Below are 15,604 nucleotides of genomic sequence, written 5' to 3'. Positions count from 1 at the left end.
TGGATATTGGTGGACAGTCTATCACCAGAGATTGAGACAGAGAGGTCAAGGAAGGGAAGGGAAGTGTCAGAGATGGACCACATGAAAATGATGGAGGGGTGGAGATTGGAAGCAAAATTAATAAATTTTTCCAAGTCCCAATGAGAGCATGAAGCAGCACCGAAGTAATCATCAATGTACCAGAGAAAGAGTTGTGGAAGGGGGCCGGAGTAGGACTGGAACAAGGAATGTTCCACATACCCCATAAAGAGACAGGCATAGCTGGGGCCCATGCGGGTACCCATAGCTACACCTTTTATTTGGAGGAAGTGAGAGGAGTTTAAGGAGAAATTGTTCTGTGTGAGAACAAGTTCAGCCAGATGGAGGAGCGTAGTGGTGGATGGGGAAACAGAATTACCTGGAAAAACTCAGCAGGTCTGGCAGCATCGGCGGAGAAGAAAAGAGTTGACGTTTCGAGTCCTCATGACACTTCGACAGAACTTGAGTTCGAGTCCAAGAAAGAGTTGAAACATAAGCTGGTTTAAGGTGTGGGGGGAGTGGGCGGGGGGGGGGGGTGGGGGGGTGGTGGCGGGGGGAAGAGAGAGAGAGAGAGAGAGAGAGAGAAGTGGAGGGGGGTGGTGTGGTTGTAGGCAAAAGCAGTGCCCTCCTCCAGTCTCCAGTTAGTTGCTTAATTGTCCACCACCATTCATGACTGGAAGTGGCAGTACAGCAGAGCTTAGATCTGATCTACTGGTTATGGGACCTTTTAGCTCTGTCTCTCGCATGCTGCTTCTGCTCCTTGGCATGCAAGTAGTCCTGTGTTTTAGCTTCATCAGGTTGACACCTCATTTTTAGGTACACCTGGTGCTGCTCTTGGCATGTCCTCTTGCACTCTTCATTGAACCAGGGTTGATCCCCTGGCTTGATGGTAATGGTAGATGGGGGATATGCCTAGCCATGAGGTTACAAATTGTGGTTGAATGCAACTCTGCTGCTGCTGATGGCCCACAGCACCTCTTGGATGCTCAGGTTTGAGTTGCTAGATCTGTTCAAAACCAATCCCATTTAGCATGATGGTAGTGCTACACAACACGATTGAGGGTACGTACCCTCAATGTGAAGGCGGGACTTTGTCTCTACAAGGTCATTCTTACCAGTACTGTCATGGATAGATACATCTGTGCCAGGTAGATTGATGAAGACAAGGTCAAGTATGTTTTTCCCTCTTGGTCGTTCCGTCACCACCTGCCGAAGACCCAGTCTAGCAGGTATGTCCTTTAGGACTCAGCCAGCTTGGTTAGTAGCAATGCTACCGAGCCACTCTTGGTGATGCACATTCTGTGCCCTTGCCACCCTCTGTGCTCCTTCCAATTGGTGTTTAACATGGAGGAGCACTGATTCATCAGCTGAAGGGGCGGGGTGGGGGTGGGGGTGCAGGTGGGCGGTACGTGGTAATTGGCAGGAGGTTTCTGTTGTTCAAGTTTTTGAAATACTTCCAGGGTAATTTGTGGTAGATAGGGCACTTTTGAAGTCCAAAAGTGGTGACCTGTGGCCAATTTGCAAGTGTGTTTGATACATGGTGATACATCTGATCAAGATAGCCATTGTCCTGCAGGGTAGTTTTGACACACTTTATTTCTGTGTCAAGCTGCGCAGAGCAACATTAGAGATGAATTTCAGTGCTGGTGCAATGCCAGGATGTAGGCCATATGTCCCAGTGATTGGCTGATCAGATCAAACAACATGTTCCTCCGGCTGTTCTTAATGGACAGAGTACAGACTGTACTCAACCAGCCTGTGCTTGCAAAACCAAAAGAAATGTTTAGTGTTAGATGTGATTCCATGATTGGGCAGCACTTGCTGAAGATTCCTGAGTGTGCTAATAGCTGCACGAACAACCAATTTAAGGTAATTAGTCAAGCTTTTAATGTGGCTCATTTATGCTTGCCAGGAGTGAGATACATTCATATGCAGGGACCCATTCCTTGCACACAAGAAGAATATGTTCATGCCTTGCACCTTTTTTGAATTACCCGGAGTATGGGGAGCCTATAATTCTCTGTTGTTTTCTGTATGGCGAAGTCTCAGCCAATCAGAGTCCACTTACCAACCAGTTAGCACTCTTTTCTGCTGTGGTATAAATTGTTGCGATCGTTTGAAATTTGGCATTCTTGCATTTGTCCTGATGAATGCAAGAAAAAAATCTTTGGCAACATGTCTCTCTTTTCAGCAATATTCAAGTTCTGTATAACCAAGTGACTGAAAGCCATTGTATAAATTCAAGATCTTTCTTCTTACAGTGTGAATAATAACTTCATGGTTTGGTTGCAGGTGGTTTAGCTACAGCTTAATTGTGAAAAAAATGAAATCAAATACTTCCTAGATAATCCACTAGGTGGGGATGCTTCATTGGAGACATGCATCGAACTACTGTTTTTGCCTTTTGTTAAAGAGAAGTTTCAGTGCTTGATTTTATTAAAAATTCAGTTCTGAAAACTGAATACGCATTGATGCTAAGATATTTGTAGCCTTGCAGCTCCTATTTATGTAGAATGGCATCTGTAATATTTCAGTGCAGGGATTGTTAATAACACTTGTTAGTGCTGCGATTTAGCTGCTAATTTAGAAAAAATTTGCCAATAAAATAGTGGTGCTGGAACCACCTCTCTACCATGCCTCCTGATCTTCAGGCACTAGCAACTTAGTATAAAACTCTGGCACCAGCCTAGCTACAAATTAACATGGATATTTTGCCAGATATTTTGTTACAGGTATAAACCTGGTGAGGTTATTAGCACAGCTACAACTGCAGATGATCAAGAATAGACTGGAGGACCAGCAAGGCTCAAGGTGAGCTAATGCAGACTTCTGCTGGTGCACTGTGCTTGGGAGCTTGCATAGAGAATAGATCAGCGCTTCCCAAACTATTTTCCAATACCACCCAATTTTAATAATGCACCTATAGGGGTCATAATGCAGGAAAAGGAGCTTGGATGACAAAGAATGTAATCAGAGGAGCACACTATGTGTCTTTCTGAAGATTTGTTTCTCTGTATGTTTACCTCTGAACATCTCAAAGATCCTCATATACAATGAGTTGCTGTGACTGTTATTCTGTCTGTTGCAGCCATTTTGTATCAAGTCAGATTCCACCATGAGATGAGGTAATCTAACTTTGATTGTAAATTGCCTAATTGGAAGATGGGGTGCTGTCCCTCCAGTTTGTGTTGAGCTTCACTGGAACATTGCAGCAGGCCAAGGATGGACATGTGGGTGTGAGAGCAGGGTGGTGTGTCGAAATGGCAAGCAACAGGAAGGTCTGGGTCATGCTTGCGGTCAGACCGAAGGTGTTCTGCAAAGCAGTCACCCAGGCTGCCTTTGGTCTCTCCAATGTAGAGGAGGCCACATTGGGAGCAGCGAATGCAGTAGACTAAATTGAGGGAAGTGCAAGTGAAGTGCTGCTTCACTTGAAAGAAGTGTTTGGGCCCTTGGACGGTGAGGAGCAGGGAAGTAAAGGGGCAGATGTTACACCTTCTGCAGTTGCTTGGGAAGGTGCCGTGGGAGGGAGTTGGCCAACTCCAGCGTGATGCCACCACCAAACACATCTTCCTTTCACCCCCCCCGATCAGCATTCCGTAGGGACCGTTCCCTCTGGGACACCCTGGTTCACTCCTTCAAGACCCCCTACACCTCAACCCCCTCCCCCTCCTTTCAACTGAAGCAGCGCTTCACTTGCACTTCCCTTAATTTAGTCTACTGCATTCGCTGCTCCCAATGCGGTCTCCTCTACATTGGAGAGTCCAAACGCAGACTCAGTGACCGCTTTGTGGAACACCTTCGTTCTGTCCACAAGCGTGACCCAGACCTTCCTGTCGCCTGCTATTTCAACACACCATCCAGCTCTCACTGATCTCAAATTGAATTGCTTGCATTGCTCAATGGAGAACTGAACTACAATGGTAAAGGGTGCAGGAAAGAGAGGATGGCTACCTCTGTGTACAACAGATTTGATGTGCCCTCACTGAATTCACTATGATATTGTCTCTAGGAGTCCTGTCTACCAATTAATTTTTTCAAGTCTCAGCCTTGATCAGTAAGAGCACTCTTACTTCAGAGTCAAGAAGTTGTCTGTTTACATCCTGCTCCAGGGCTTAGAGTGTATAATTCAAGGTGATGCTTCAGTGCGGTACTGAAGGAATGCTATTGTGTTGGAGATGCCATATTTCAGCTGAGACATTTAAATCAGGTCCCATTGCCTTGTTCAGTCGATTGTAAAGATCCCATGGTACTATTTGAAGAGCAGGAAGTGTCTTGGTCAAAATTCATCCTTCAACCAACATGGGGAGGGGGGGAGGAGTTTGAAAATACACTTAGTGGCAGGCTTGGAGGAGGGGTTGGGGATTGGGGGATCATTGGTGAGCAAAATCAGAGAAAAGTGTATTGTGACACTTCCACAACATGTTCCCACCTCATTTTTCCCAGAGGCAGCGTCTGTGTGGTAAAGCAATGCACCTGGCATTGCCAGGAAGCTAATTAAGTATATTAAATGGGAAATCAGCAACAATTTTGCAAGGGCATTGCAATTTAGACAGTATCATACAGGCCCCAACTTGCATCAGAACCTGGGCTGCTCAGAGAAGGCGGCAGCACATTGGGAAGTTGAAGTGTCATGATGATAGGATGCAATCTGCACCACACTATATGTTATCACTCTCTGGTGGCTGGAGCCTGGTTCCCAGGTGGGCACTGCCATTTTGTACCATTGTATTGAACTGTTTAGTTTCTTGGCTGCATTAAAGCTCAAGAGCATGGGGGAAAGTCACATGATGTAACACTCCAGGAATACATTTAATCACACCTGTCAACCCTAAAGAACAATGAGATCAATGACCAGACAATGTGGGCTGAATTTTCTGGGCATAGAATATTTTCGGCAGTGTGTCAACTCTGTTGGTATGGTGATCAATGTGAATGTGCCAAACTGAAGATGAACACAGCCTACTGGCGCTGACTGTTGAATGGTGCAAATGGCAAGCCTGAGGACATCTGCAGGCAGAGGCTCATCAGCTCCTGGAGACTGCTCTCACAGACAGTGCCCGTGTTGCAGAGATGGTTCCCTCAGCCATTTCACCCCACCCTCCTTTGAGGCTTGCACCCCAACAGCACACTGGCGCTCCACTGGCTGTGAAGGCTGCCAGCATGCTGATCAGCTTTCCATCCCCCTCAACCTGCATTCCATCCCTAATTGATGGCTCAACCCAGAAGCATCTTGCGAATTGATCACATTTCAGAAAATTGACCCTGAAGGCACATTGCTCTGATTAACCCATAAATAGACTCCCCCACACCCCTGGGCAAAAATATTCTATGTCCAGAAAATTCAGCCCGTATTGTCTGGTCGTTGATCTCACTGTTCTTTAGGGTTGACAGGTGTGATTAAATGCTTTCCTAAAGGTTACATCATATGACTTGCGATTTGTTGGCCAACACAACTATCCTTATGATGTGTGGCCCTCCTTTGCCAATTGGAAAGCAAAAAGACTCATTACCCAATTGGATGATGCTTGACTGTCAGCCAGACAGCCTTTTCTTTTCTATTTTCAACATTTTTATATCTGGTAAAGAGAAATGATCAAAGAAAAGGACAAAAAACCCAATCTTTTTTAATGTCCCTATGATTTTTCTCCAGGGTTGCACACAGCAATCTCCTGGAGATTGATCTGCAATTCCTGGAGACTCCAGACCAACCCTGGAGGGTTGGCAAGCCTACTGTTCTTTGCGGGACTGATGTGGTAATTCATTGAGAAATGGTGTCTGCACTTCTGAAGTAACTCATTGGCGGTGAACCATTTGGGGACGCGCTGAGGAGGTAATAGGAATGCAGGTATTTCTTTAATATCATTTAGAGGTGTACACTATTAAATCCGGAGTGCGACTTTGCAGTTAAACGTTGCGCTTATAAAATCATTAATTCTCCACCAGCTGGTTTAAAATGGATAAACTGTGCAGAATATGCAGCAATATGTAATGATTGTTCCATAACTTTGGGCGCTCTCGGGCTCGCTTTAATTAATGTTTACAGTGAAAGGTCGCCGGGCACCGCTTTGCATCTGGGTTATGATTGACAGTCGGAAAGACCAATCAGAACCCAGACCAGTGTGATTGAGGGCGGCCCCGCCTGCAGGTTGGACCAATAGGAAGGCAGGATTGAGCAGTGAGTCCCGCCTTGCCGGCAGGGATATGAGCTGGAGGCGCGGGCAGTGAGAGAGAGCAGAGCAGCAGAGACAGAGCTGGAGAGGAGACTGCAGCAGGAGCTCAGGTAACATAGGCAGGAGAGGCTGAAGGATGTCCCTGGATATTAATTATGTATTTCCCTCTCTCCCACCTCCTCACATTCTTTCCATCCGCAGTAATGCAACTGTCTTTGAGGAGACACTGGGGCTTCAAATTTTTTCTTTTAATTAAATTTAATAACAACTGTTCTTCAAAACGAGCAAACCAATGCTTATCTTTAATTACCTCAGAGGTATTTAGTGCCAGCAAGATAAATCGTGTCCTGATATTGTTTATGTATCCTTATTAGATAAAGTTTTTCTTTTTAAAAAAGAAATAAGCTTGACCTAAGGGAGGCAGAACAGGGTGGCCTTGAGATGGAGATATTAGTACAACGGGAATGAATAACCATCCAGAGGAATTATCATTTAATTAGATGAAAACAGAGTGTAAATGTAGTCACACTGAGGACTGCAGAATGATTCATACCTGCGAGAGGAAGGCTGGAGCTGTTTAGCAGCCATATGGAGAGACTGATGCCGTCTACAACACCAGCTCTTAGATGCAGCATCTTTAAAAATGCATTTTTTCAAGTGTGCTTGTTGTTCAAGCTATTTGAAAGGATTATTTCCCAAGTGCGACAGTTTTATTTTTTTTATGATGGGCATGTAGAAAAATTCTGGACAGTACTGTATCCAGTTGAAGACTGAATCTATCGTGTGCAAAAGAAGGTGGTGAGCATAGAGTGTTCTATAGTTTAAATATTCAAATGATGATCCTGAAGTGTGAAAAGTATTTTAATGTACCTCTTACTTTCTCAGAAGGATTTTCCTTTTTTTGTCAGATGTGCCAAACCACCATTTTGAAAATTTCTGCATGGAGGTTGAGAGTTATAAATGCAATTTGAGTGCACCCCCTTCAGGAGTGGTCTAACTTCAATGAAAGGGTGCAGGATTTCTTGGAATACTCACTGGGAGAGGGGTGAATGGGGGCCTGTGATATGCCAATGCTGTGGAACCCTTCACAGGAGCAGTCAGGGAATCTTCTGATTTCCCACATGGCCAGACCTCCCCTGTTCTCCATCAATCACTTTTTTAAACATCACCAGTTGATCTGCCATGATGTTACACATGGGGAATGAACATCAAGTTGTAATCTTCAAGTGAGGTTGGGATAGATGGTGGAAGATAATTTGTACAGATGTAATTCAGTCCTCATTTTAAAGCCATGCAATCTGTCTTTATTTCTGCATTGCTTTATAGATCTCCATGTCTGCATTTATCAAGGTAAACCTGTGCTGTGCTGTCAGCGATGCTGCATTGCTTCCCATAGTAGGAGGATGTAATTACAGTATAGTAAGTTTACATGGGTGTTTTCCATTATAAGTGTAGATGGAGGAATTCGTTACAGAAGAAAATTGATGCACAGCATGTGCACATGCAAGATTTTTAAATTAAATTTTAGGCGATGGGCCAAGAATCCTTAATGCAGGTTAGCACCAAGGTTAAGAGGTGAAAGAAAAGTTGACATATATTAGGAAGTAGTGATTCGGTGATATCAAATGTGGGATTTTAAAGCTTAAGTAAGAAGGAAAGGCTAAGAGAGGTGAAGAGTCCAAACAGTTTTCAGATGGTGGGAAAGCATAAATTAAGAGTATGAAGTAATGAGTCTAGATCTCAACATGGTGTGGTTGCAGGAATAGTGTTTGTCGGCAGATGTATTTGCAGCTTAGGAGGAACAAGGTGGTTCATTCAGAACAGCACAGACTAGTAGTATTGATTTACGTGAGGGAGAGACAAGAAATGTTATGACCGAGAGAGGAAAAAAATGTTGGCAGTTGAAAGGACTATCTATAAAAGAGCACTTCTATTTTCTTGTCTTCTGTCCAAGAAAGAGTGCAAAGAGGTGGTGAACCACCTCAGATTTTCGAACAATATTTAGAACCTGGATGGATTTGGTAGGAAAAGCAATGAATTGTTGAGTGGAAAAGATGTTCTTAAAACACGAGCAAACTGCAAGCCTTGAAGGCAGATTCAGAGCTGGAGTTTGAAGTTGTACTTGTATAATTCTGTAATAGGTTGGAAGATACCAATATGCAAGTTTTTTTAAAGCTAAAAATTCTTAGTGCTCCTCCACCTTTGTAGTCATCTGATAAGGAAGTCTAGAACAGGGGCCATAACTTTAAAATTAGAGCTAGGCCATTTGGAGTGATATCAGGAAGCACTTCTTCACATAAAAGGTAGTGGAAATCTGGCACTATTTCCTTTATGTACCTTTTCTACTAACCCTTCCCTCCAACTACTGTTTCGACTGGGGTAAGTTTAAAAAAAATCAAAATTTGAGATTAGTAGATTTTTGTTTGGTAAGCCTATTAAGGATTACAGAATCAAGGTGGCTTCATGGTGTTATGGTACAGATCTGCCATGATTAACTAAATGATGGAACAGGCTCGAGTGGCTCAGTGGTCTCCTCCTGTTCCTGTGTTGGTGACAAGGATGTGATTCCTGCATTTGATGACCTTCCTTTACGACTAGGAAGCAGGTGATGGCAACTTTCCAGCCCTTCACCTACGTGCCCACTTTCTATATATGAGGCAAAGCAGTGACATGCTGCTTGCCTGTATAGGGAGTTAGAGCAAGACAAATATGGAGGCATGTCTTAAATGGGCATTCACTTACAGGGACTTTAAAATTGTCATTTTTCTAGTGATCATAAGTATGAATCCTATTAATCCTAGGCCTCTGACAGGCCAGAGGTGTGCAGGAAGCAAGTTATAACACTCTGGCTGTTGTCTGCTTTGCTCCCTTCGGCTAAACTCCGCTACTCACTCAGAAGAATAGAATTTTCTTTTCATTTGCCAGCAACTATTCTCTCTCTTCTGGAGGTTTTGACTTACTGCTTGTTGTCAGCTGGTATTTTGCCTAAGTGGCCGCTATTTATTTGTTTGCCTTACCAATAATGTCTCTGGCCTAAGAGACTACATCTTGGCTGAGCTTAATCCTGTCCTACTCCAGAGACTAGGTTGACACTCCAGCACAATGTTGAAGGAGAGCTACACAGTCAGAGGTGCCATCTTTCAGTCGGCAAACTGAGGATCTGCCTGCCCTCAGGTGATCATGAAAAATGCCCTGACAATATTTTGAAGAGCAACAGAGGCTTTCTCCCTGGTGCTTTTGATCAATCCTTCGACCAACATCACTAATACAGATTTTCTGGACATAATCGCAATGCTGCTTGTGGGAGCTTGCTCTGTGCAAAATTGGCTGCTGTATTTCTTACATTACAACAGTAAACTCATTTCAAAAGTACTTAATTGGCTGCAAAACACTTTTTTGGATGCCCAGAGGCTATGAAAGGTGCTATATAAATGTAATTATTTCTTTCTTTATTGATTGTGATGGGTAGGCGCCTTGGCCATTTGTGCTGTTTATGGTTGTTATTTTATTTCAACAACTGTCGGATTATCTTTCAGACTGTTTGTTTCTTGAGGGCAGAGAGAGAGAGAGCGAGACTGTTAAGACCATTTCTATTTGTGAAAGTCAAAGACACACACAGGAACTGCTGTGTCAACTGATCCTTCCAGCAAATGTTGAAACCAGGAATTCTTTACAATGGGAGTGAATGCTCCTTTGGAATTCCTAATTTGGATGAAGACATTTATCCGGAGTTCATTGTAAAAATGTTAATAGGATTTCAAGGGAGTTGCATGCCATTTGATTTGGCAGTTTTTTTGGCTGATGTCATTTGAATCTCCAGCCAGAACTTTTACATTATTGTTTGTTGCAAACATTGTGAGACTATGAATGCCTCTTTTCTCTTCCTAGTTTCCCTGGGACCAAGTGTGCAAACTGTAGATGAGTGATAGGCAGCCGATCTGCTTTGGGATCCCTGCCAATCGCACCTTTCAATGGGTAGCTAGGAGGCAAGAAACAATTTCCCAAAGATGACTCTTTCTATTTTATATCTCTGCCCACCTGCTTCACCTCAGTATTGCAGAGATCCTGAGCTGATGGGCTTGTATTCCACATCTGCCATAGAGCAACTTGGCACTCTGTGCAAAATGATCACTTCTGCACACTGTTTCATATGCACTTTTATTCTGCCCTGTGCTTGTAGTGTAGGCTTCTTTTAACATGGTCACTTGTCTTGTGTATAAAACATATGTAGGGAATTTATATAATTGGCTATTTTCCCATTTTCTTTCCACCTTTTACAACTACTGGCAAGTGCAGTGAAATTCCAGGTTCCCTGGACAGCTGTTACTTTTTTAAAGATTTTTCAGCTCCCACACGCTGCTGAAACAGACTATTATAGTAATATAGTTACTGAAATGTTGCCTTAATTAGTTCATTACGAAAACAAGGGAATATAGTTTCAGAATAAGGGGTCACTCATTTAAGACTGAGATGAGGAGGAGTTTCTTCTCTCTGAGAGTTATGTATCTTTGGAATTCTCTATCCCAGAGAGCTGCGGAGACTGAGTCATTAGATATATTCAAGGCTGGGAAGGACTGATTTTTAAAAAAAAAAATTACTCTTTTTAATTAATTCATGGGATGTGGGCATCGCTGGCTAGGCTAGCATTTATTGCCTATCCCTAATTGCCCCTGAGGAGGAGATGATGGTGAGCTGCTGCCTTGAACTGTTACAGTCCAAGTGGTGTAGGTGCATCATAGCGCTGTTAGGGAGGGAGTTTCAGAAACTTGACCCACTGACAGTGAAGGAATGGCGATATATTCCCAAATTAGGATGGGGAGTGACTTGGAAGGGAACTTCCAGGTGGCGGTGTCTGGTGCCCTTGTCCTTCTGGATGGGTTTGGAAGGTGCTGTCCAAGGAGCCTTGGTGAGTTCCTGCAATGCATCTTGTAAATGCTACACACTGCTGCCACTGTGTGTCAGTGTGGAGGAAGTGAATGTTTGTGGATGAGTTGCTAATCAAGCGGGCTGTTTTGACCTGAATGGTGTTAAGCTTCTTGTGTTGTTGGAGCTGTACTCATCCAGGCAAGTGGAGAGAATTCCGACACACTCGTGACTCGTGCCTTGTAGATGGTGGACAGGCTTTGGAGAGTCAGGTGAGAGTTACTTGCCGCAGGATTCCTAGCCTCTGACCTGCTCTTGTAGCAACAGTATTTATATGGCAAGCCTAGTTCCGTTTCTGGTCAATGGTAACTCCCAAGATGTTGATAGTGGAGGATTCAGCAATGGTAATCCGATTAAATGTCAAGGTGTGATGGTTAGATTTTCTCTTGTTAGGGATGGTCATTGCCTGGCATCTGTGTGGCACGAGTGATACTTGCCACTTGTCAGCCCAAGCCTGAATATTGTCCAGGTCTTGTTGCATTTGGCATGGACTGCTTCAGTATGTGAGGAGTTGTGAATGGTGCTGAACATTGTGCAATCATCAGCGAACATCCCCACTTCTCACCTTATGATGGAAGGAAGGTCATTGCTGAAGCAGCTGAAGATGGTTGGGCCGAGGGCACTACCCTGAGGAACTATTGGGGAACAGGCAGGACAATGGAGTTGAGGCCATAATCAGATCACGCCTGAGGGGATAATGACCTTCTTGGACTCCTATTTCTTATACCTGAAATTATATCTTAAGAAAATATATTTCAAATGTAATTTCTGTTCCCTTGTCCTTTTCTCCCCATTTGCCATCTGTTTTATTTTTGTCAAATATTTCTTGGCTTTTTTTGTTAAATTTCTTAAATAAAAGCAAATGACTGTGGCAAGCTAAAAATCTGCAGTTAAAGATAGTGAATGCTAGAAACACTTGGCAGGTCAGGTAGCATCTGTGGAGAGAGAAACAAAGGTTATAAGTTTCAAGTCAATGCCCTTTCATCAGAACTAGAAGATGTTAGAGATTTAACAGTTTTTATGTAAGTATGGAGCAAAGGAAAAGGGAAGGGTAAGAAAAGAACCAGCAGAGATCCTGTGATAGGGCACGAGTGATTAAATAGGAAAAGTGATGGTGCAAAGCAAAAAAGGAGTGAAATGAGACAAGTCTAGAAAAAAAATGGAGGTAAAGGAAGACTTCTATTTGCATAGCCCTTTTCACAACCCCAGAACAACCCAAAACCCTTTACAGCCAATGAAGTACTTTATGTAGTTTAGTCACTGATGTAATGTAGGAAACAGTGCAGCCAGTTTGTGCACAGCAAGCTGTCAGAAGCAGCAATGTGATAATGACCAGATAATCAGTCATGGTGATAATAGAAAGACAAATGTTGTCCAGAACACCAAGGGCTCCCCTGCTCTTCTTTGAAATCATGTCATGGAAGTGGTATGGGGAGGCCATCAGTTTGAAGTTGTCGCAGGTGCAAGGAAAAGCCTTGACAGAGATGGCTACTGAGGTACGAAGTAGATTGCTACAGGGAGTGGTTGAGGCACAGACTATTACGCCTTCAGACTAGCCTTAGCTCAGTGGTTGCCTCTGAGGCAAAAGGTTGTGGGTTCAAGACCTAGTGTAGAGACGAGCACAAATTCTAGGCTGACACTCTAGTGCAGTGCTGAGGAAGTGCTTCACTGCTGGAGGTGCTATCTTTCAGATGAGACATTAAACTAAGTCATTGTCTGCCCCTGGGGGGATGTTAGATTATCCTATTGTGCTGTTTTAGAAGAAGGGCAGGGGAGTTATCCTGGTGCCTTGAGCAATAAGTTATCCCTTAACCAATATCACTAAAAACAGATTACAGCTATAGCGTCTCAAAACCAGCAACCTCTGTACTGAATTTGAGCCTGATTTTTAGATCTTGCCAGTTTCTGGGTCAGACACTTTGGATCAGTTGGGTCAGGTGAACCAAGACAAGCTGGGTTGGGTGGAGTCAAAGGTTGCTCTGACCACAGATATAAGCAGGTTCTCACAACTGATAACTAGTCAATGCGCCAATGTAACACCTAGCAAATAAACCAGTAATTTATTTTACAGATCTAATAATAATTAAAATTCATGCATGGCATTTGGATATTGCCAGTTTTCGGATTTGAGACATTGTACTTGTATCTGGTCATTATCACATTTCTGTTTGTTGGAGCTTATGTGACGACCACAGCTGGTGTTAATTGCTGTGCAAACCAAATCCCAGAGGGAAACTTGGCTTTTGGGCCACAGCCTTTTTTTTGTATTCTGATAATGTGAAGAAGACGTACTGATCTCGGCAGTAAGAGGTTCAGTAGCACTGCTAGGATTTTTAAAAATTAGAAGTAAAAGTTTTATTAACAAAATATAAAAGAAAACTTAAGCATACGAGAATACAGTTATACAATTAAGTTAATCTTACAAAACATTTCCCCAAAAACTCTGAGATAAAAACAAAAAAACTGCGGATGCTGGAAATCCAAAACAAAAACAAAAACAAAAGTTCTGTCGAAGGGTCATGAGGACTCGAAACGTCAACTCTTTTCTTCTCTGCCGATGCTGCCAGACCTGCTGAGTTTTTCCAGGTAATTCTGTTTTTGTTTTTGTTCCCCAAAAACTCTACTTGGTAAAGTAAACACATTCCAGGCAACACTCCCTTATAGATGTTTAACCATGAAATCCAGTAATACCACACAAGGCAAACTGCTGTAAGTTCAATGAAGAAGTACCACATGTTCTTTCCCTCTTCTACTCAGTGGTGGAATTCACTTCAGAATAAAACTGCTTGAGGCAGCCCAAGACTTTACTGGCTTGACTGGATGGATGATTCAAACTGCATCCTCTCCTAGCCTAGAGCTCCAGCTATCTCAACAGCACCAGCTACCTCCAACAATCTTTAGCTCTCTCCTGCTCAACGGCTATCCACAGTAACTAATATACCTTTTTCCCCTTTCATCTTTGTTCCATTGTTCTCACACACCTCTTTGAAACTTAAACTCTTCCAATATAAGATCTTTCATGTTTCTATCTTGCCTTTGCTTTTGGGCCAATAAAATATCATATTCCCACTACTATTTTACCTATGAATTCTTGCAAGATGCAAACATTTTCCTTTATACCTCTGACTCCCCTTTGATATTCAAACAAACTCTCAACTTATCTAAAAAGGCAAATATTAGATCTAACCTATTTACTTGTACCTCAACTTAACACCTCTATCATTTTCATGTTTCCAAGCCCCCAGACACCCTGACTCCTATCAAACTCTTGCACAGCTCAATTAAAGCACACATGCACGGATACCTAACCGCCTTTATAAAATAACACAATATTGCCCCAAAATATTTTTAAAAAACATTGATTCTCACACTTGCTGTGTGCAAATTGGCAGCCTTACGTTACAACAGTGACTACAAGTATTTCATTGGCTGCAAAGCGCTTTGGGATTAGTGGAAGTCATGAAAGGCGCTATATAAATTCATGCCTTTCTTTTTAGGTAGGTAAATATTCAAAGCACAGGAGGATGCAGGATAATGGAAACATAGCTTGCCAGTTCAACTATTTTTGAATTGCTTGATCAAATAGTTGATAAATTTGATTTCCATTTGGCTTCCTTCTGTGCTCAAACCTTGCACTGTCCCAGGGTCTGAGTGAAATTGCTAATTTAATTAAAATAAGTGTTGGGAAATCTAAATAACGCGAAATGCAGGAAGTTTGGAGGAGGTCAATCAGCAGTGCACCATGACTGTTGGGATGAGCTTCCTCCTTTAGGACTGGTGAAGAAGCCTTGATTTCTATTGTCCATTTGAGAGCAACTTTCTATTGTGGACTCGCTGGGTGGAGTTTGTCCAGATTTGCTTCAGGTGTTGGGCATATATCCAGCAGAAAGCATCTTTCTTAACTATCATCTCGGCTTGGATTCACATTCAGTGCCTCAACAAGTAAAGCATCAATCTTCCAACTGACTAATAGCTCCTTCTTTGGCTCTGTCAGTTCTGGTCTGTGCTCCTTTTGAAGCCCTTTGGCGATTTTAATATACTTAAAACAGTCCATAAATGCAAGGAGTTGTTGGTGTTGTTCACTATAGCATTTCTTCCTCTGGAAGCCAGGCAATCAGTAAAAGGGGTGAAAATCTGGCCACAACAACTTGATCCTATTGCTCCTCCATGTCTGTTTCCAGTGATGCTAAGTGTTATTCTCCTGTGGTAAGGGATGCATGATGGCATCGCCCAGCCTTGTCCCATACGAGCTATGTTGCATTATTGTGCAACACCTGAAGCTCAAGTGGGAAAGGGAATGTAAAATCTTCTGTGTAGATGACCTTGGTTTTAACATTGCAGTTGAAAACGGGTTAGGGAGATTATGCAAATAGCCACATGCTGATTCAGGGGGAATTGTTAGTGTGAGATTTTCTCAGAATTGTGCTGATATTGTTGGAAATGCTGCAATTCAGCAAATTTAAATCTACTGCAGTAAACTTCTGCATTTAGAA

The 15,604-nt window shown here is 42.9% G+C and overlaps 1 protein-coding gene across 6 annotated transcripts in view; it reads left to right on the top strand.

Moving 5' to 3' along the window:
- LOC121287411 (engulfment and cell motility protein 2) overlaps positions 1 to 15,604 on the top strand; it is a 214,453-nt gene that overhangs the window by 20,873 nt on the left and 177,976 nt on the right. Inside the window, exon 1 of one of the 6 annotated variants that reach the window (XM_041205264.1) lies at positions 5,827 to 5,848. The exons of 4 other annotated variants lie outside the window; for them this stretch is intronic. The gene's annotated coding sequence lies outside the window, so the exon portion shown is untranslated. Of the gene's footprint in view, positions 1 to 5,826; positions 5,849 to 6,210; positions 6,299 to 15,604 lie in introns of those variants that run through there. One more of the 6 variants, XM_041205262.1, reaches the window with a different exon arrangement.

Source organism: Carcharodon carcharias, chromosome 14 (genome assembly GCF_017639515.1).
Source record: "Carcharodon carcharias isolate sCarCar2 chromosome 14, sCarCar2.pri, whole genome shotgun sequence".
Taxonomy (NCBI): domain Eukaryota; kingdom Metazoa; phylum Chordata; class Chondrichthyes; order Lamniformes; family Lamnidae; genus Carcharodon; species Carcharodon carcharias.
This window is presented reverse-complemented; position numbering and strand designations above follow the sequence as displayed.